General features: G+C 41.1%; 1 pseudogene; it reads left to right on the top strand.

The window, feature by feature from the left end:
* Positions 1 to 14,678: 14,678 nt before the first annotated feature.
* Positions 14,679 to 14,796, top strand: LOC112442422 (uncharacterized; annotated as a pseudogene).
* The last annotated feature ends 7,672 nt before the right edge of the window (positions 14,797 to 22,468 follow it).

Raw genomic sequence — 22,468 nt, forward strand, 5'->3', positions numbered from 1 at the left:
AAGCAAGGATTCCGCTGAAGAGAGCAGATGGATCCAGAGCTGAAGTTGAACTGATAATAATCAATACCATCTGAACTAATTCAATTCATTTGCCTTGTATTGAATATGATCTTAATATACTAAGAGACATCAGCTTTCATTAGCGCCTAAGAAATCATCTTTGAAAAGAGGCAAAATGGTATCAAATGTGTAATGTGAAAAACATTGTTTTCAACATCTTTCCACTTCATTTAGCATTTTGAGGAATTGAGGCTGTATCTTGTAGCTATCAAACTGAATTAATCACCTTGAGACCTGATAGAAGATAACTGGAACTCTAATTTCAGGCTGCTTTTATCCTGGGAAGATGGCCTTTTAAGTTAGAATATGGGAATTAACATAAAATCTTTTCCACCGCTTACAAACCATCATAATACAAATTTTCAATAGACTAGTCCTGGGCTAATGAACATGGTAACCACTCAAGACATATGGTTGCTAAACACTTCGAATGTGGCTGATCTAAATTGAGATGTAAAATACACATATATTTCAAAGACTTAGTTCAAAAAATGTAAAATATCTCAATAATTTTTATATTGACCAGATGTTGAAATGACAAAATTTTATAAATATGAAAGTAAATAAAATGTATGATTAAAATTAATTTTACCTATTTTTTTCATACTTGTTTATTGTGCTTCCTGAAAATTTTTATTTACTTATTATAATGCAGCTCACATTGTATGTCTGCTAAACAAGGCTGGCCTATACAATTAAATACAATGGAGAATTGAATAATGTTTACCAACAGTTTTTATTTTTATTATTTTTTTTTACCAAGAGTTTTTAAATGAACTGGGAAAATATATGAAATACCAAGTAAGTGAAAAAAGTAATATAAATTATATGTAGAGGATAATTAAAACCATGTAAAATACACCTATATGTTGATGTATGTGTAGACAGAAATTGACAGAAAGAAAAACTCAGTTAAAATATTCATCTCAATGTAAATGGTGGGGTTAGAGTGTAAGCATTGTTGTCTCCTTTATACACTTCTAAGTGTTCCTGAAAGAGCTTTTTATTATGTTTATTATCAACAAATAATAAATACCAAAAAGGAAATAATTCCCCATAATAATTAGTATTGTTATTTGTAGCTCTGCATCTTGCCCGAAAATTGCTAAAGTAAATAATTTACAAGAACGTTTAGCCCTTATTTAGCCCTCAGTGGCATCTCATCATGAAATACACCACTTCAAATGAAGAGTTCATTCTCAGGAGAGTCCATTTTAGTTATACAACAAAATATTTTCTTCAAGTGAGTGTTCGACTCAGGAACAGGAGATGATCTGGTGAAAAATTTGGCAGTCACCATTGTACTGTTACACTGGGAAGAGAAAGTTCATTATCAAAGTTTTCTCATCCAGAATTTATAACTAGTTCCTTGTTGCTTGAATAAAAAGAAAGAAAAAAATATCTCCAGGAAAATATGTCATAAGTTCCCAACAGCTAGACCTTTGTGTACATAACGTTTGAAGAAACAAGTATTTTCTAAACTGGGAAAGCATGAATGAGCGAATGATCTTGGCTTGATCTTTTGCCAATTTATTCAACCCTCTCAAGGAACCCTGTTGCAATGACATTCATCTGGAAACTCTGATCTCTTCCTGGATCACAAAGTCCACTCTACTAACCATTCACCCTTCCACCCACCTACTCACCCATCCATACATCTATGCACCAACTCATCCATCTACCAATCCACCATGTATCTACCCACTTACTCTCCCATCCGTCTACTGATCCACCCATCTATTCATCCATCTGCTTGTCCATCCATCCATCTTCCCATCAATTTTTTTCTGGAGAGCTACCATTGACTAAGAATCATTCTACGTACTGGGGATATGGCCAGCGAACCAAACAGAGTCTTGCTCTTGGGGAGCCTATGTTCTAGGTGGAGAAGTCATATAGTAAACAGGTTAAAGCACCATCATGATAATGTCAGAAGGTGACCGATGCTTTAAGAAAAATAAAGCCATGCAATGGCAAACCAAACAACTAGGATGGGGCTACTTTAACTCATGTATTTGAAGAGGTGAGATTTGAACTGAAATGGCTGGCTGCAAGAGGTGATACCCATGTAAGAACATTTCAGGCACAGAGAGGGGCAAGTGCAAATGCCCTGGGGCACACCAATTTTGAAGACCAGGAAGGAGTCCAGTGTGGCGGCAGAGGACAATAGATGAAACAAGAAAAGAGGCAGGGCCACTCCACCTAAGCCTTGTAGGACATAGAGTGTAGATTTTATTCTAATTTCAATGGAAAGGCATCAGATTGGTTTAAGTAGGGGTCCTGATATGATCTGATTTCCATATTTACTGTGTGGGCAAGAATAAAACCAAGAAGTCCTTTGGGGAGGCTACTGTGGTCATCCAGGCCCTGAGAGACCAGGGCCACCTGGATGTCTCATAACTCCCGAGTATTTTGAGAAGGCTCCCTCTGGAGCATACCTAATCAACTGTGACCAGCCTAAAACAACAGCATCAGTTTATTGCCCTCTTAACGCGGTGGTGTGGGAAGAGCACACCACCCCTTCAAAAGTGAAATCATCTGCTCAAACCCTTCAAATATTTAAATGCCCCAAATCACACACTAAGCAGAAGGCCCCTTTGAGATTCCCTAAGGTTCGATTCCACTGAGTTTACCTGCTTTTCATTTACCTCGACTGGTTCCAGCTGGGTCTGGAAACCGACGTGTCAACAGTCCCTGTCCATGAAGGCTTCCCAGCAACCAGGAAACAGGTCGTCAATTGCAATCTCCATAGAAAAACTGATTCTGTCAGAGGCTCTCCAAACCCCACATGGCTGGGCCCTATCTGGGAGCTGGTTCCTGCTGACAGCAACAAACAAACATCATAGCCCTCCAAGCTTGGACTGACTGTCGCAGGAGAGACGGTGGAGCCCCCTGGTTCTCTGAGGTCCTGGCTCACTCTTTCTCTGTCAGGGCATCCTGGGTAAGTCTGACCTTGCAGGAATCTGCCCCAGCCAGCTACTTGATGATTAACTACCTTTCTTACTTTATCAATTGCTGTTCCTTTCCTGGATCCCACCAAGACCCATCTGGGTAGGAACATGGACCCAGTGATCCTGGCATCTGGAAGCATTTGTCTTAAAAGAGCCAATTCCCTCTTGATGTCAATTATCAGCTCAGCTTCCAGCCAACAGGCCAGATATTCTCTCCCAAGGCCCAGACCACAGGATGTTGCCTGTGGTGTGTGTGGAGTGCTCCTCTGTGGGCCACTGTACTAGCGGCATCCACAGACCAGCTCATGCCCCTGGCCCTGTGAAGGATGGGCCTGTGCCAAAGCATCTAGATCACTGGCAAGCATATGTGCGTACACACGTGTGTGCACACACACACACATTCAAAAACACTCTCTCTCTACCAGAAGTTAGCTCCTGGAATGCAGCATCTGAAAGGCCTAAGACATGTGGCTGGGGCAGAGGAATGAACTGTTTACTGAGAAGTTGCTCAGCTCTGGACTTTGTGAATCAGGACCATGAAGGGAGGCACTGATGTGATCCTCAGCTGGGCAGAATTGCACAGAGAGTTGAGGAAGCAGTTAGGGGTGGAAGACGGTGCCAGAGACCTAGAAGGTGCACCCACAGAATTCATTCTGGGTGCTGTCCCCTGATTATACACAAACACCTTCTCTTCTCTGGGCTTAGCTTTTCCAATTTTTACCATGGAAACAATGGCTTAGAGGAGTTTCAGAGCTTCCTAGCTACAAGAGAATTCCATCACACATAGAGGTCCAGGCTCAGCACTCAGAATCATGCTGAATCAAAGCTGTCCCTGAAAACTCCTTAGAGTACAGCACACCTTCATGTACATGTGGAGAAGAACTTTTATGAGTATATGTATCAGTTACGAATGCATTTCACTGTATAAATTATTTCTCTTTCACCGAGCATGTGTATGCAGACATGCAGATGATAACCACCCAAATAACAGAAAGCAAAGAGGAACTAAAGAGCCTCTTGATGAAGGTGAAAGACCAGAGTGAAAAAGCAGGCTCAAAACTCAGCATTCAAAAAAATTAAGATCATGGCATCCAGTCTCATCACTTCATGGCAAATAAATGGGGAAAAACTGGAAACAGTGACAGATTTTATTTTCTTGGGCTCCAAAATCACTGCAGATGGTGACTGCAGCCATGAAACTAAGACACTTGCTCCTGGAAGAAAAGCTATGACAAACCTACACAGTGTATTAAAAAGCAGAGACATCACTTTGCTGGCAAAGGTCTGGATAGTCAAAGCCATGCTTTCTCCGGTAGTCATGTATGGGTGTGAGAGTTGGACCATAACGAAGGCTGAGTGCTGAAGAATTGGTGCTTTCAAACTGTGGTGTTGGAGAAGACTCTTGAGAGTCCCTTGGACAGCAAGGAAATCAAACCAGTCAATCCTACAGAAAATCAACCCTGAATATTCTTTGGAAAGACTGATGCTGAAGTTGAAGTTCCAGTACTTTGACAACCTGATACAAAGAGCTGACTCATTGGTAAAGAAAGACCCTGATGCTGGGAAAGACTGAGGGCAAGAGGAGAAATGGGCGACAGTGTGAAATGGTTGGATGGTATCACTGACTCAACGGACCTGAGTTTGAGCAAACTTCTTGAGATAGTAAAGGACAGGGAAGCCCAACAATAAGCATGTATATTTTAATATACAAATAAGCATAACTTAAAGAAACATGAGCAGCTGTATGGTATATCTGGGCTTCCCTGGTGGCTCAGACAGTAAAGAATCTGCCTGCAGTGCAGAAAACCCAGGTTCAATCCCTGGATCAGAAAGATCCCCTGGAGAAAGGAATGGCTACCCACTCCCATACTCTTGCCTGGAGAATTCCACAGACAGAGGAGCCTGACTGGTGACAGTCCACGGGGTCACAAAGAGTCAGACCAGACTGAGCGACTAACACACACATGGTATTTCTACAAATTGATCAGGCTTAGACCCATGACCCAGTTTTGGAGTGATCTTGCAGAAAATTTCCAATTGAAAAGGATTTTCTTGCTGTAACTTTGGAAGCAGTAGACAAGCATGAAACTACCCACAGGAGGAAAGCCACAAAAAACCCTAGAACCCCCCACCTCAAGCAAGGTTCTTGGCCCACCTGGTGGAGGGGGAAGCTGATTCAAGGATGCAGTCATCTTGGCTTTAATAAACCCTTCTGCCCGCCTCCAAGTACTCGGCAGTGGTGCTTTGGCCTCACCTCCTTCTTAGTAACACGGTGTGGGAGGTTTGGGGACCTCTGGTACCCGCCACATGTCCACTGAACCCTGGCTGCCTGACTCCCCAGCACCTGCATAGGGTGGGTGGGCCCTGAGGACACCCTCCAATAAAACTGGCTCCTGACGGTCAGAGCCTCTAGACTCATCCTGACCAAGCCCCTTCGGCTAAGCCTTGCTGTCCTCCCCCTTACAGCTCAGCCTCTTGCGCCCTCTCAGCCTCAGGACTCTATTCCTTGAAAGGTATTTCCAGTGGCCCAAGGAGGAAGCAATTCTGGGTGGAAGCCTTGACCCAAATGGAGAGCAGCTCCCTGGAAGGGGGCAGCAGATTCAAACCACCTCCCGCCCTTTCTTCAGCACAGACTCATTTGACACCCCACACATGCAGGATCTCCCCTGGGGCGTAGTTTCAGGACAAGCATCCCCTTGAAGGATGTGCGACAACAGTGTTGTCACAGGCAGCCTTCTGGTCGACTTAGCCTCTGCTGCTCACCCAGGTGGGCAAGGGTGGTGGCGGGGGCCACCTCCCCAGCCCTCACGGCCCTCCCCACTGAGAAGGCGCTGGAGCTCTGGCCTCCCTCCGTTATGGGCCTGCCTCTCCCTGCCAAGGTTTTAAAAGCATCTGGGCACAGGTGCGGGTGCTGCCAGCCTCCAGGGCCAATAAGCGGAAACTCGGTGGAGGAAAATGAGGACACCAACCACATTGCCATTATATTCTCCCAGAACATGCAGTGCTCCCAAATAAATGTGTCTCCAGCATCATCACACCACAATATTCATATGGCTCATTACTGGTTTTAATTTTGCCCGTTGCTTATTTACTGTCTCCTTCCCCCACTTTATTGCCAGGGTTGGAAGAGTTGCTCATCCATGCCCAGCATGGAACGTCCCCAAAGTGGGATCTCTCCAGAAGTTTCTGGCCCCACTCAGCCCCCACAGGACAGGCTATGGCCCAGATCACACACAGCGCCAATGGTTCCTCCATGCGGCTCTTCCCTTAGCCTCCCCACCATCCTGACTCACTGCTTTCCTGCGTCTGGAATGGGCTCCCTCTTCTTTCTATGACCGTATCCTGCAGGGCCGTCTCATGGGCTGACAGGAGGACTGAAGATGGCACACAGGACCTCAAAATATGAGGACACTGATATGCCCTCGTGAGCAGGGTTCAGCCTGGGCTCCACTGCCTGCCTTTATGTCTTCCTCATGTCCCAGAACCCAGGGGCAGCAACGCCCTCTCCTAACTGCTTGGGTACTCTAGTGTGGTGGTCCATCCCTAGAGATGCCTCGGGAAAAGCAAAATCCACATCTCCCTTGAATGAAAGAGGATGAGCAACCTGACTTCATTAATACATTTTTTTAAAGATGCTTTTTATTGAGGTTTGGAAAGCACATTATAATATGAAGAGGCAAAACTCATCAACACACCTCTCTCTGTTCATCAGAGTAAGCTCTTAACATATTGGAGCTTTTATTTTTTATCTTTTTCACCTGTATCTCAAACCAAAAGAAAACAAAACAAAAATAGAGGTCAGAGCATTATCATGTCATAAAATCTTTTTTCTTAGATCTTTTTTTTCCCCAAATTGTAAAATTGTTCTGTGTTCCCTGTAACCAGTGATGAAAAATATACACAAAAACACAATTAACAACCTGTCTCCTTCCTGCCACTCCATCCTCAGAAAATAACGGATGCTAACAGCATGTGCTATTTCTTATATTACTGCATTTTTGTCCATAAGACACAATGAACAGATGGACAGACATAATGGAGAGATAAAGAAGAAAACATGCAAGAAAGAAAGATGAGACAGAGGAAGGGAGGAAAAAAGAAAGCTTGGAAAAAAGACAGGGAAGAGCAGAACAGGAAGAAAGAGGAGAGGAAGGAAGGAAGGAACTGATGTAAGAAAAGATAAGGAAAAAAAAAAAGAAAAGTTAGAAAGAAAACAAAGATTTAATAAAAATAGGTTTTTACTCTCCTACATATATCATACATTTTTGGTTTTCTGTGACTTATTTTATTCTCAGTGAATTATCATGGTGTCCCTTTGGTAAAACAGATCTGCCTCTCCTAACTGCATCATATTCCATAGTTCTGACACACACAATGTATAACCAATCATTCCTCTGTTAATGGACATTCAGAAGATGTATTCTCCCCTCTTCTTTAAAAATAATGCTTTTATTTCTGTAAGATGGAGTTATAAAATGGAACTGCTGGGTCAAAGGATATGCATATTTTAATTTTAATAGCTTTCTAAGATTGCTTTCCCAAAAGGCTGAAGCAAGTCACATTTCCACCAGCAATACATGGGACGTCCAGAGCTTTGCCGCTTTGCCAGCACTGAATGTTATCACTTGTACATTGTTGTCAGCCTGGTGGGTAACACATAGTATTTCATTTTTTCTTTAATTTTTACTTCCCAATTTCCTGAGTTTGAATATGTTTTTTGTTTCATGACCACTGGGGATTTTTTCTCTGTGAATTATCTATTGATAGCCTTTGGCATGTTTTTAATTGGCTCACTTTTTTTTTTTTGCAGATACTTTTTGCATATTATGCATATTAACCATGTGTTATAAATATTTTTCTCAATTTGTGTATCATTATGTCACACAATTTCCCATATATTTCAACCCACCTTGTAAACAACTGGAATGCCTGCATAATATGCCAGAGTATGAATGTGAAGGTACTGATCAACTGCTCCCTCTGGGGAGTGTGTGTGTGTGTGTGTGTGTGTGTGTTTTAGTCGCTCAGCTGTGTCTGACTCTTTGTGACCCCACTGACTGTACCCCACCAGGCTCCTCTGTCCATGGGATTTTCCAGGCAAAAATACTGGGGTGGGTAGTCTTTCCCTTCGCCAGGAGATCTTCCTGACCCAGGGATCAAACCCAGGTCTTCTGCATTGACAGGAGGATTCTTTACTGTCTGAGCCCCCAGGGAAACCCACTGTTCCCTCTATATTGTTGGAATTCAGTTCTCGCTCACTCTCTTTCTCTGTCTCTCTCTCTCTCTCTCTGATATCATGAATAATGTAGGAACTTCTGTCCATATTTTACATTATTTTATGAGGCAATTTAGTACATTTTAAAATTAAGAATTTTATTTTTAAAAGTAAATTTACTAAATTAAAAATATGAACATTCTAAAAAATGTTACGAATATTGCTAAACTGCATTCTTAATAGATGTAACAATTTACTCTTCTTCCAACTCCACGTTCTGTCTTGTGCCCCTGCTGGTGTAGGAATCGCAGTTCTGAAAAATCTATAAACTTGATGGCTTAAGATGGTATCATATTTATTGTTTTAATTATTATTGTTAAAATATACTCATAAGATTGATACTTTCTATACTCACTTGTCATTTACCTTTATTCTTGTATGACTCAACTATCTCCATGTGGCCTATGCATTTTTTTTCTTTGGGGTATCTTAATTTTTTAAGTTTATATGTGAATTGGGAGCTTGGATTAGATGATGCAAACTATTATATATAGAATGAATAAACAAGGTACTGCTGTATAGCACAGAGAACTATATTTAATATCCTGTGATAGACAATAATGGAAAATAATATGAAAAAGAGTGTGTATATGTATTGTATGTTTTGTGTGTGTGTGTCAGCTGCTCAGTCATGTCTGGCTCTTTGGGACCCCATGGACTGTAGCCCATCAAGCTCCTCTGTCTATGGGATTCTCCAGACAAGAATACTGGAGTGGGTTGCCATTTCCTTTTCCAGGGGATCCTCCTGACCCAGGGAATCGAACCCAGGTCTCCGCATTAGAGGCAGATGCTTTAACCTCTGAGCCACCAGGGAAGCCCTATATGTATGTATGTGTATATATATATATACACATATATATATGTGCTAAGTCACTTCAGTCATGTCTGACTCTGTGCGATCCCATGGACAGCAGCCCACCAGGCTCCCCTGTCTATGGAATTCTCTAGGCAAGAATACTGGAGTGGGTTGCCATTTCCTTATATATGTATATATGAATGACATTGCTGTAGAGCAGAAATTAAACAATATTGTAAATGAACTATACTTCAATAAAATAAATATATGTATGTGAATTCTTTTTGTATGTAGGGTAAAAAAAAATTGTTATATTTGTAGAAAATATTTCCCAGGTGCAAGTTTGCTTTGTGACCTCACTTTTAAATAAAATATGTAAATCTCAACATAGCCAAACCATTGATCTACTCTGATTTTTTTCATAGTGTTAAGCCACCTCTCAGACAAGAGATTGTTTCAGTATGTACTGAGGCTTTCCTCTAGTTTTATTTTTGTTTAATCTTTAACTATTCAACCCTTTTACCTATTTGGGATAGGCTGTAAGGATAAACTGAGTTTATTTCCCCTGTGTAGGTTTCCATTTACCCCAGAATCACTTGTGGAATAGTCTGCAACTATTAAGAACTTTTAACAAAACTGATTTGAATCTCTCTAGTCTACTCTCTATATTTGTATATTTATTTTCAAGAAAGTATCAAGTCAATTTATTAATAAGTATTTTTGCATTATAATACATTTTATTTGGCAAAACTAGTTCCCTCTCCTCTAATTAGTCTTTAGTTTTAATTTTTTAACTGTTGCTTGTCCAACTGATTTCTTCCAAGCATACTTTAGAAACATTTTATTTTTTTACTCCTCTCCTAAAAAAAAAAATAGTTCTTTCCACACCTTGATTCAGATTACATAGAACCCTAATCCAATTTATAAGGAATTAGATATTTGATATCTTGTTCAGCTGTCTTCTTGAAAATTTCCCTGGATGTTTATATTCTTGATTTTTATTTGGTTATTATTACTGAGTTAAAAATAAACTTGTATATGTTTATCATGAATATAACCCAATCCATTTCAAGTGAAGGGTAGTGATTTTTCCATATGGATATTCATTGGTTTCATCACCATTTGTTGGGAGACTATCCTGTTCCCATAAATCATCTTGGCTCCTTTATCAAGAGTCAATGGATTGCTTAAGGGTGGGCCTACAACTGGATACTTTATGCTGTTTCATTAGTCTATATGGGAATTCCAATGCCAGTTACACTGATTATGCCTAACGTGATGATTACTGATGCTTTATATTAAGCCTTGAAATCAGATGTTATGAGACTTCCGCACTTGTTCTTTATACAATTGTTTTGGCTATTCTATTCCCTTTGCTTTAAAAAAAAACTACCTTAGAATTACCTTATCTGTCTCAATTAATTAAAAAACTAAGAGTTTAATTGAGATTGCATTGAATCTGTGACTCAGGTCGGGGAGAGCTGACATCTTAGCAATAATGAGTCCATGAAGATGGTATATCTCTCTTTTTTGTTAGGTATTCTTTAATTTTTCTAAGCAATGTTTGATTAGTTTTCTGTTTATTGGTCTTGCACACATCTTGATAAATTTATCTGTATAAACATTTGATATTATTAACACAACTATAGGTGGTATTTTAAATTTTCAACTTCCCAATTATTTGTGACTAATATAAAAAGTACAGTGGATATTTGTATATGTATGTTTGTCTTGTATCTTAGATCTTCTATATTTAGCTATTATCTCTAGTAGCTTTCTTGTAGATTTCTTAAACCTTATCTATAAAATTGTATCATCTGCAAATAAACACAGGTTTGCTTCTTCATTACCCATATATATATGAAGAGAGATTACACCATCAGAATGTTATAGAAGCTGATTTGTTAAAGGCAGAATAAGTGGTCAACTTAGGTGAATTGTGACCTGGTCCTGGGGACTTACTCAAAACAGCAATGTCCTCTCCACTTTCCTTTTCTGCTCCTTAGAGAAAATTAAAGTCAGTGTCCATTGAGAAAAGAAGTGATGGGTTAGATGAAGAAGCTGGGTCTGGGAAATAATCTGGTGAGCTGAAACTGTATCAGATCAGATCAGTCACTCAGTCGTGTCCAACTCTTTGCGACCCCATGAATCGCAGCACGCCAGGCCTCCCTGTCCATCACCACTCCCGGAGTTCACTCAGACTCATGTCCATCGAGTCAGTGATGCCATCCAGCCATCTCATCCTCTGTCGTCCCCTTCTCCTCTTGCCCCCAATCCCTCCCAGCATCAGAGTCTTTTCTAATGAGTCAACTCTTCGCATCAGGTGGCCAAAGTACTGGAGTTTCAGCTTTAGCATCATTCCTTCCAAAGAAATCCCAGGGCTGATCTCCTTCAGAATGGACTGGTTGGATCTCCTTGCAGTCCAAGGGACTCTCAAGAGTCTTCTCCAACACCACAGTTCAAAAGCATCAATTCTTCGACGCTCAGCCTTCTTCAGAGTCCAACTCTCACATCCATACATGACCACAGGAAAAACCATAGCCTTGACTAGATGAACCTTTGTTGGCAAAGTAATGTCTCTGCTTTTCAATATGCCATCTAGGTTGGTCACAACTTTCCTTCCAAGGAGCAAGCATCTTTTAATTTCATGGCTGCAGTCACCATCTGCAGTGATTTTGGAGCCCAGAAAAATAAAGTCTGACACTGTTTCCACTGTTTCCCCATCTATTTCCCATGAAGTGATGGGACCAGATGCCATGATCTTCGTTTTCTGAATGTTGAGCTTTAAGACAACTTTTTCACTCTCCACTTTCCTTTTCATCAAGAGGCTTTTGAGTTCCTCTTCACTTTCTGCCATAAGGGTGGTGTCATCTGCCTATCTGAGGTTATTGATATTTCTCCCGGCAATCTTGATTCCAGCTTGTGTTTCTTCCAGTCCAGCGTTTCTCATGATGTACTCTGCATATAATTTAAATAAACAGGGTGACAATATACAGCCTTGACGTACTCCGTTTCCTATTTGGAACCAGTCTGTTGTTCCATGTCCGGTTCTAACTGTTGCTTCCTGACCTGCATACAAATTTCTCAAGAGGCAGATCAGGTGTTCTGGTATTTCCATCTCTTTCAGAATTTTCCAAAGTTTATTGTGATCCACACAGTCAAAGGCTTTGGCATAGTCAATAAAGCAGAAATAGATGTTTTTCTGGAACTCTCTTGCTTTTTGCATGATCCAACAGATGTTAGCAATTTGGTCTCTGGTTCCTCTGCCTTTACTAAAACCAGCTTGAACATCAGGAAGTTCACGGTTCACATATTGCTGAAGCCTGGCTTGGAGAATTTTGAGCATTACTTTACTAGCATGTGAGATGAGTGCAATTGTGCGGTAGTTTGAGCATTCTTTGGCATTGCCTTTCTTTGGGATTGGAATGAAAACTGACTTTTTCCAGGCCTGTGGTCACTGCTGAGTTTTCCAAATTTGCTGGCATATTGAGTGCAGCACTTTCACAGCATCATCTTTCAGGATTTGGAATAGCTCAACTGGAATTCTATCACCTCCACTAGCTTTGTTCGTAGTGATACTTTCTAAGGCCCACTTGACTTCACATTCCAGGATGTCTGGCTCTAGGTCAGTGATCACATCATCGTGATTATCTGGGTCATAAAGATCTTTTTTGTACAGTTCTTCTGTGTATTCTTGCCATCTCGTCTTAATATCTTCTGCTTCTGTTAGGTCCATGCCATTTCTGTCCTTTATTGCGCCCATCTTTGCATGAAATGTTCCCTTGGTATCTCTAATTTTCTTGAAGAGATCTCTAGTCTTTCCCATTCTGTTGTTTTCCTCTATTTCTTTGCATTGATCACTGAAGAAGGCTTTCTTATCTCTTCTTGCTATTCTTTGGAACTCTGCATTTGGATGCTTATATCTTTCCGTTTCTCCTTTGCTTTTCGCTTCTCTTCTTTTCACAGCTATTTGTAAGGCCTCCTCGGACAGCCATTTTGCTTTTTTGTATTTCTTTTCTATGGGGATGGTCTTGATCCCTGTCTCCTGTACAATGTCACGAACCTCATTCCATAGTTCATCAGGCACTCTATCTATCAGATCTAGGCCCTTAAATCTATTTCTCACTTCCACTGTATAATCATAAGGGATTTGATTTAGGTCATACCTGAATGGTCTAGTGGTTTTTCCTACTTTCTTCAATTTCAGTCTGAATTTGGCAATAAGGAGTTCATGGTCTGAGCCACAGTCAGCTCCTGGTCTTGTTTTTGCTGACTGTATAGAGCTTCTCCATCTTTGGCTGCAAAGAACATAATCAATCTGATTTTGGTGTTGACCATCTGGTGATGTCCATGTATAGAGTCTTCTCTTGTGTTGTTGGAAGAGGGTGTTTGTTATGACCAGTGCATTTTCTTGGCAAAACTCTATTAGTCTTTGCCCTGCTTCATTCACATGCAAAATATTCAGATTAAATGTATTTATATATGTTTAAACCTCTTAATTTAATCTGTGTTTGTGCTTCATCAGAGCCCTGTTTCTGGTGTACCTGGTTTGAGACTGATGCAGGTATAATTCATGTTCTATGCCTTGGTGCATAGTGGGCCTAAAAAAATATTTGCATGTGGAGCCTCGTTAAGCCTCTTTCTATGACAGAAAGCTTATCCTGACTGGCACAGAAAGACAGACAAACAAAAGTTGGCAAGCTATTGTATTTGCTCAGGTAACTGAAAAATTCAGGAGTGCATCCTCAGGCCTGGTTGGATGTAAAAACCTTCTTTCTCTGACTACTGGCTTTGTTCATAAGCAGCCTCTTCCCACATCCTTGTAAGATGACCTTCAGCAGTTCTAAGCTTATCTTGCAGGTGTTCTGTTACCCTGTGGAAACGGATCTCTGTACTAGTTGCAACAAAAGTCCTGGGCTTGAGTCTCACTGGCCCAGCTGGTGTCAAGGAGTCATTCTGAACCCCTACCTGTAAGCCAGGGGGATGGGGTTACCATCACCAAAACTACAAGGATTATCAAGGGGTCATTAGCAAACATGCTCTAGGGTTTCGTTTATATGACATTCTAGGAGAAAAGCCAAAAGTTAGGGATAAGAGTGAGGATATGAGTTGACTAGAAGGGGAAAGGTTGTATTTTATGCAGTGATGCAAATATTCTTTGGGCTTCTCTGTAGCTCATCTGGTAAAGAATCTACCTTCAATGCAGGAGAACCCCGTTCAATTCCTGGGTCAGAAAGATACTCTGGAGAAGGGATAGGATACCCATACCAGTATCCTTGGCCTTCCCTGGTAGCTTAACTGGTAAAGAATCCACCCACAGTGCAGGAGACTTGGATTTGATCCCTGGGTTGGGAAGATTCCCTGGAGAAGGGAACAGCTGCCCACTCCAGTGTTCTGGCCTGGAAAATTCCATGAACTGTATAGTCCATGAGGTCGCAAAGAGTAGGACGCAACTGAGCAACTTTCACTTTCAAACATTCTTTCTTGATTGCAGTGATGGGTTACATAAATGCATATATTTGTCAAAAGCTGCAGAATGGTTCACCTATAAAGGGTGAATTTTGCTGTATGTACATTCAATAAACATGAATTTTCTTTGCAGCCAATTAAGCCAACCGTGTTCATTTCCCCATGGAGGCCCAACGTGCAATGGCTCCTCGGTAGTATGTAGCCTGTTGCTTATACCAGCTGTGCTAAGGGACTTGGAGACAGCCCTTTCCAGCAGATACTCATGACCAGCATGCTGTCCCCAGTCTAGGCTCCAGACAGGTATAGGCAGCACCTTTAGAAAGCCCCAGGGCACAGGGGCCAGGATCCACTTTGGCTGAGTCATAATGTCCATCTGCAGCAAGCTGCAAACAAGGAGCATGTGACTGAGGCCCCAGGGAGGGCCAAGTTCAAGTTTTCTGGCATCCAGAAGATCTACATCTCCAAGAGAAGTGGGGATTTACTAAGTTTAATGTGGATGAATTTGAGAACATGGTGGCAGATAAGCAGCTCATCTCAGAGGGCTATGGGGTCAGATACATCCCAAAGGGTGGCTCCCTGGACAAATGGCAGTCCCTGTACTCATGAGAGCCTCGGCATTGTCTCCTCCTTACTCAGGCCCACCAATACATCTTACTTTTCTGTCAAAAAAAAAAAACTCTGAATTTTAAAGAGTCTTAAATATATAAAGAAAGCTTGCAAGATTTTTTTTTTAGGGAAAAATGCAAATTTCTGGATAAGAAGATAGAACATTGCAAAGATGCTAATTCTTTCCAAATTAATGTATTGGATTTATACAGTCCTAAACAAAATACTAGCAAGTTTTGCAGGGGAAGAAATATGAAACTTGACAAAATGTTTTTAAAATTTATCTGGAAAGATAAATGACTGATAATGCCAGAAAAAGTTAAGAAAAAGAAAATAATGAGGGGAAATTGCCTTTACTCCACAAGTTTGGCTAATAAATTTCAGTCTGGATTCTGTGTATGTGCACGTATGTATGCATTTATTTTGCTGGGGGTGTTGGGCATGTTTTGAAGAACGGAGTACTGAATTTTACAAGAACTTCTCAAAAAAGAGAATGCAATTCAAAACTAACTTTAAATTCTATTTAATTTTCAAATATTAATGTATTTTAAAATCATACATTAAATGAGATTTTTTTATTCATCTGAGAAGGAAAATGATGGGCTTAATTTTTTTTAATCTCTACTGAAGTTAACTGAATTAAGTAATGTGATATATATAATTTTTAATATCAGGAAATAAAGTATTGTCTAACTTTAGGATGTAGATCAATTTCAAAGAATAGTGTCAAAACTACAAATGTTTTCAACCTTTGGGTTTTGGAGTTTTTAGTTTTTTTGTTTTTTCTGCGCATAATGATTGCCAGGCATTGTGCTAAGCATTTGGGTGAAAGGTTCTAAAATAAAAGAGTTCTGCTGTTTCTAACTTGGCTTACTTGCTCTCTGCACAGAATTCAATAAGATATTAAAATTACAAAAAAAGGTAGGAGTCATCTGAAGTCACACAACCTTGAAATGAGCCTTATTAATCAATGAAATCATCTCTTCATTTATAGATTTTTTTTATTCATGCACATATATGCATATATTTTTTGCATAAATAATATTACCATGCCCTCCCTGCGCTCATTCTCTTACAACACCACATCCCGTATCTGCTCTGCCGGATAACCCATGTTAACAACCTGTAACTTCCCCATATTCATATATCCCATACACACCTATACAAAGAACTCTATATAATCTCATTTACATATTTATGTAATTCATATGCAGCTACTCTTTGGAGTATTTTTCATTGTTTTACTTACAAAAATGATATATTGTATGCACTTTTCTGCATTTTATTTTTCCTACTCAACAATACCTCATAGCAGTTCCTCAAAGTCACTGAATATAGCTCCAACTCCTCCTTGTCAATGGCTGCATGCTATGCCATGGTAAAGCCATACCTCACCTTCTTTAGCCATTCTGGTTGCAAAATTTGCTCTGTTTTCAATTTCTGACCCATGCAAACAACACTGTAGTTAACACCCTTGTACACGAGTCTGTCCTTATGTATTAGTCATTTCATTTCTAAGGGGTCATTTTACTGGAGGATAATCACAGGAATAGCATGTATATTCCTAAATGTTACCAGACTGCTTGCCCAAAGGGTTATAACACTACATTTCACTAACAACTTTGAGACCATCCTTTTTCCCCATGCCTACCAATATTAGTTGATGATAGATTTTTTTTAAATATAAAATCTCATTATTAATCTAAGTTATATTTCCTTGACTATTGAATGACTTTAAGAAGAAAAATAATGAGACATTTCAATTAAAATCAAGAATTATCCAGAAGTCACCACTATAACTATTATTATCATACAATTTTCTTGAATGGTCTAGCATTGTGCTAATAGAAATTTCTTCACTGGTGGAAATATTCTCTATTCTGTGCTATCCAGTATGATAACCCCTAGTCATACGTGACTACTGAGCAATTGAAATGTGGCTCGTGTGACAGAGGGACTGAATTTCACTTTTGCTTAATTTAAATTCTAATAAGCAGATGTGGTCAGTGGCTACGATACTGGATAGGGCAGTTCTAGACAATGCAAAACACAAAGTGAAAATGATGGCTACAAACATCAGAATATACCAACAAATTTATCTTTTTGCTGTTGCATACCTAGATAACCCACTATATTTCAACAGGTCAGATGGAAAAAAACCCACTACAAGTAATGAAACAATTGTAAGGTAACTATATATAAGCTAAATATGTAAAAGCCAACAGCTCCTTTACTTAGTATTAAGTACTTCGAATAGAATTAGGAAAAATCATTCTATTTACAACAAAAATGACAAAACATTAAAGAATACATTTAACAGGACAGTCACAGGATGCATATGACTCAAATTTTAAGTTGTAAGGAAAAGAGTAAAACAAAGCCAAATGCCTAGAAAAGTGTACCAGGCTCTTGGATGAGAAGATATTATATATGTATGTGTATATGTATATATATATGTGTGTATTCTTTTAAAATTAATCTATAAACTTAATGCAATTCCAACTAGAATTTTAAAAGGCTAACTTATTTTTGAATTCACATATTCATAGAAGAATATGCCTAAAACTTGCTCCAAAAGTGTAGGGGGGAAAGGTGGGTGGAGACTTACTTTATGACTTCTAAGAATCTTCCCAAAAGCCATTATAATGAAAATCAACATAATATTGACATATGAATAGGAAAATAGATTCTTGGAAATTAATTGAAAATCCAGAATTTGATCCCCATCGGTATGATATTCATATCGGACAAAGAGAGTGTTTTATTCAATGTGAAAAATGGACCATTTAAGCAACGTGAAAGTCATTCAGTCATGTCTATACAGTCCATGGAGTTCTCCAGGCCAAAATACTGGAGTGGGTAGCCTTTCCGTTCTTCAGGGGATCTTCCCAACCCAGGGGTTGAATCCAGGTCTCCCACATTGCAGGAGGATTCTTTACCAGCTAAGCCACAAGGGAAACCCAAGAATACTGCAGTGGGTAGCCCATCCCTTCTCCAGAGAATCTTCTCCACCCAGGAATCAAAGCAGGGTCTCCTGAATTGCAGGCAGATTCTTTACAAACTGAGTTATCAGGGAAGCATTTACTTAATAATGCTGGCAAAACTGGTTATCCAAATGAAATAAAATTTGAAAGACTTTTATCCCAGTGGCTCAGATGGTAAAGAGTCTGGCTGCAGTGCGGGAGACCTGGGTTCCATCCCTGGGTTGGGAAAATCCCCTGGAGAAGGAAATGGCAACCCACTTCAGTATTCTTGCCTGGAAAATCCCATGAATGGAGGAGCCTGGCAGGCTGCAGTCTATAGGGTTGCAGAGAGTCAGACACGACTGAGCAACTTCACATCCCACAATCAGAGGCAAAAAATAAATTTCAACCAGCTAAAAGGTTCAAATAAAACAAAGAAATTTTACCAGAAAATCAGAAGATGATTCACACAATCCAAGTGTTAATATCACCTTTCTAAATAATAAGAATGGAAACTCATTTTTTATTTGTTTATTTTTAATTGGAGGATAATTGCTTTACAATATTGTGTTGGTTTCTGCCATATATCAACTTGAATCAGCCATAGGTATATGTGTCCCCTCCCTTTTGAACCCCCCTCCCGCCTCTCACCCCATCTCACCCCTCTAGTTTGTCACAGAACTCATTCTTATTTATTTCTAATATCTTATTTATTTTTTCTAAAATAAATAAATAAAATATTCTTATTTATGTTTAATTTAAAAAGTTAAGGGAGTTATATCTAACCCTATAAAAATATAAGGCATTCGTTTGGCAAAATACAAGTCAACATACAAATGATGGAGCTAGAAAATAATATTTGTAATAAGGTTAATTTCCATACATACGAAAATTCATGCAAACTAATTAGAAAAAGACAAACAGGCCAATTTGGGGGAAAAAAATAAGGAGGAATCATGAAGAGAAAATTTGCAGAAGATAATAAACAACATTAGAGCAGATGCATGAGTCAACTCTGGTAGAAGCCCTGTGTTCTGCTTTGTCTCCCTTTACTTCTGGGGAGTTTCTCAGAATAAAGGGTAAATCACGACCATTGCCCACACAACAGCAAACTCCTGAGGCAAATATGATGGGCTCTACTTCATATAATTTTAAAACCTTCTATCAAAAAATCAAACGCAAAAGACAAGGCAAGCCACTACCACATCCACGTGTAAACACACCTGTCCCAGCAGATGCTCCAAATACTATAGTCCAGGCAAGGACGGATGACACTGTTGGACACCACTGACCACTGCCAGATTCCCTCGAGCCTATCACTGACCCTCTGGTCATAGAGCCTTAGAAATTCAGGCTTCACGGGGGCGTGAGTCCAACTTCTTCTGCTCCTGCTTGAACCCCTTACCTCAAGACTAGACAATCAGCCTCAACTAACAGGGAGCTCATTCTATCCAAAGAAGCTAAATTCTTCTGCTGGAGCTGAAAGGAAGTCCTTATTCTGAACCCCCATTGCTTCCCAAGAACAATGAAGGTGCTTCATTCTACTGAAGTCTGTGAAACAGCCAGGTCAGTGGGGAAAGCATCTTTGTCCATCCCTCTGAGCAGAAACAGAAGTGAGTTTCAGCCACATGTCAAGACCTCACCTGTCCCTCAGGAGTGGCCATTGCTGTGTCCCAATCACACCGAGAAGTGGCTTCTGACTTTGCCAGAAGTGACTTGCCAGGCCACTGCACTCATGTGAGACACGGTAACCCAGATCCACTTCATCAGACTCCCTGAGACGTTGCCCAGGCATGGTACTTCAGAATGTCCCAGGTGATTCTGATCCTCACCTGGCCAGAGGAGCTCAAACACAGGTATGTTCAGAAAGTCACCAACATACTTCAATCTGGACTGGAAAACCCGTCTGGCTCTCTATCATGGTCCTTCCTGGTTAGTTGATAAAGTTTAACTCAACTTAATTCTTCTGTGATCCTAAATTCTGAGTCAGTTGTCAGTTCAGACTTAAGTTCAGCCATTTAGGATCTCCCCTCTCTCTTTCTTCCTGGGCATTAGGGTAGAGGGAGATGGCAGGTTTTAGACTTTGGTCAGCCTCTGCCCATGCACATTTGTTGAACTGCCTTGCTCTGCTCTTTGTTGATGTCTCACTCACTCCAACACCAATGCACAGACGTCTACATCTCCCATCTTCTGCCCGATGCCATGTCTGCACTGTTGCAGTACTTTGTAGGATCCCCTCACTCACCAGGGTCAAGAGCCAGCTCTCCCCTATCATCTGAGTCCTTCTTGGGGCTCTGGAAAGGTGGCTACTCCCCACACCCCTAGGGAAAGGCAGGAAGCTGGGAGTCTCCTGCTCTGCTGAAATCACCTAGTCACCAGGCTTGCTTCCCTGCAATCAACACTTGCCAAGGTGCAGGGCCAGGTTGGACCTTCCACTTTGGAGACCCTGCTCAAGAAGCAAGGCCCAGAGATCATCTGCTCTTAGATCCCCAATCCCTCTGGGGTTCTACTCAGCCCAGAAGGGGGTGGATGTGTGACTGTTTGTCAGAGCAGTCTTGCTCATCCCAGGGAGAGTGGTCACCTCCTCCACTCTAGAGTGGGAACAGGGAGTTGAGTCAGCAAGCACTCTTCTACACTTATTTTTAGGCCAAAATATGGACCCTCGGAGGCTTCCCAGGTTGCTCAGTGGTAAAGAATCTGCCTGCCAATGCAGCAGATGCAGGAAATGCAGGTTCAATCCCTGGGTTAGGAAGATCCCCTAGAGTAGGAAATGGCAACCCACTCCAGTATTCTTGACTGGGTAATCCCCTGGACAGAATAGCCTGGCGGGCTACAGTCCCTGGGGTTGCAAAGAGTCAGACAAGAATGAGCAACTGAGTACACATTCATTGACCCTTGGAAGCTCAAATACTAAAATTATGACTGCTGTGTGTGCCTTAGAATTCCCATTCTGGATATACATGTCGGGTGGGAGTGGTGGAAGACCTGTGATGGGAAACAGAAGAGATTTCTGGTTCCATCTAGTAAAAGAAATTAGTCAACGCTTGGCAATAGAATCTACCACAGTGAGATTATGTGAGTTTCTAAGGTCTCAGGATGAGCAAGTGGAGGAATCTGGGCCAGGACTTAGGGCTCCTGACACAGAACTAGGGGTCTGTGTGGGCTGGGCCACATCCTTAGCAGCTCATGCCTCTGTCTCCCTGGTCACCCTGGCGAGCCCTCCAGGGGAGGCACTTCTGACCCACTCTGTGTCATCAAAGACAGAAAGGAGGCTTCTGCTCGTCCCATGGGCAGATGTGCTGTCCCACAAGCTCAAGCTTAGGGGCACGGGGCCTCCAGTGGAAGGTTGGGCAGGTTGTCCCCATCAACCACCTCCCACCTCCCTGTCCAAGGAAACTGACAGGCCTCACAGTTTTACCCCCTGGGCCCAGTGAGAGTGAGTGACAGCTCTGCTCTGGCCGGCGATTAATCGTGCAGTAAGTGGTGCTCACTTCTGGCTCTGCCACTCACCTTCTCTCCAGTACCACCATCGACTGAGAGCACACGTCGTCCTGACCTTATACATCACTGGGTATAATTGCCAGGAGCTTATTATTTATTATCATTAATGCCTTGTGTGTGTACAGAATGCCTTTTGCCCTGACTCACTCATCAAAACAAAGGTTGAAACTCTAGAGTGGCTCCCGGAAGGCTGGCTTTGGGTCATGGTTGTGAGCCTTCAGGCCAGACTGTCAAAAGGCTGAGGCCACTTTCAATGCTGTGGTTGTCTGCAATCATGGGGTCTGGCAAAGCAGCAAGTTGGGGAGTCCTTCTTTAGGGAGGCCCCATGCAGAGGCAAGTGTCCGTCTCCAGGAGCCTCCAGTACAGCCCAGACTCCCCTTCCTACACATGACCAGCCTGGAGCCAGAACTAAGGCAGTGGGGACTCTTCAACCACTCACATCATGGAAAGTGGAGATTGCAAAAGTTAAATCTGAGAGCTCCTTAGGGATGCTCTACTACAAACCTTAATTTTCCTAGATGAGGGATTAAGACTCACAGAAGGTTCTGCAGACTTATGCTTGCAAAGAGGGAAGCGGGGTGGGGGAGGGAAGGATTGGGAGTTTGGAGTTAGCAGATGCAAACTATTATATATAGGATGGATGAACTACAAGGTCCTACTGTGTAGCACAGGGAATTCAATAAACTGTGCTAAATCATAATGGCAAAGAATACAAGACAGAATGTATATATAATGTAACTGAATCACTCTAGTGTAGAGAAAAATTAACACATTCAACTCAATTATACTTCAATTAAAAACAAAGATTCAGAGAAAGTTCTAAATCAGCTCAAGATCACAAAGACAG

The sequence above is a fragment of the Bos taurus genome, chromosome 18 (genome assembly GCF_002263795.3).
Source record: "Bos taurus isolate L1 Dominette 01449 registration number 42190680 breed Hereford chromosome 18, ARS-UCD2.0, whole genome shotgun sequence".
NCBI lineage: Eukaryota > Metazoa > Chordata > Mammalia > Artiodactyla > Bovidae > Bos > Bos taurus.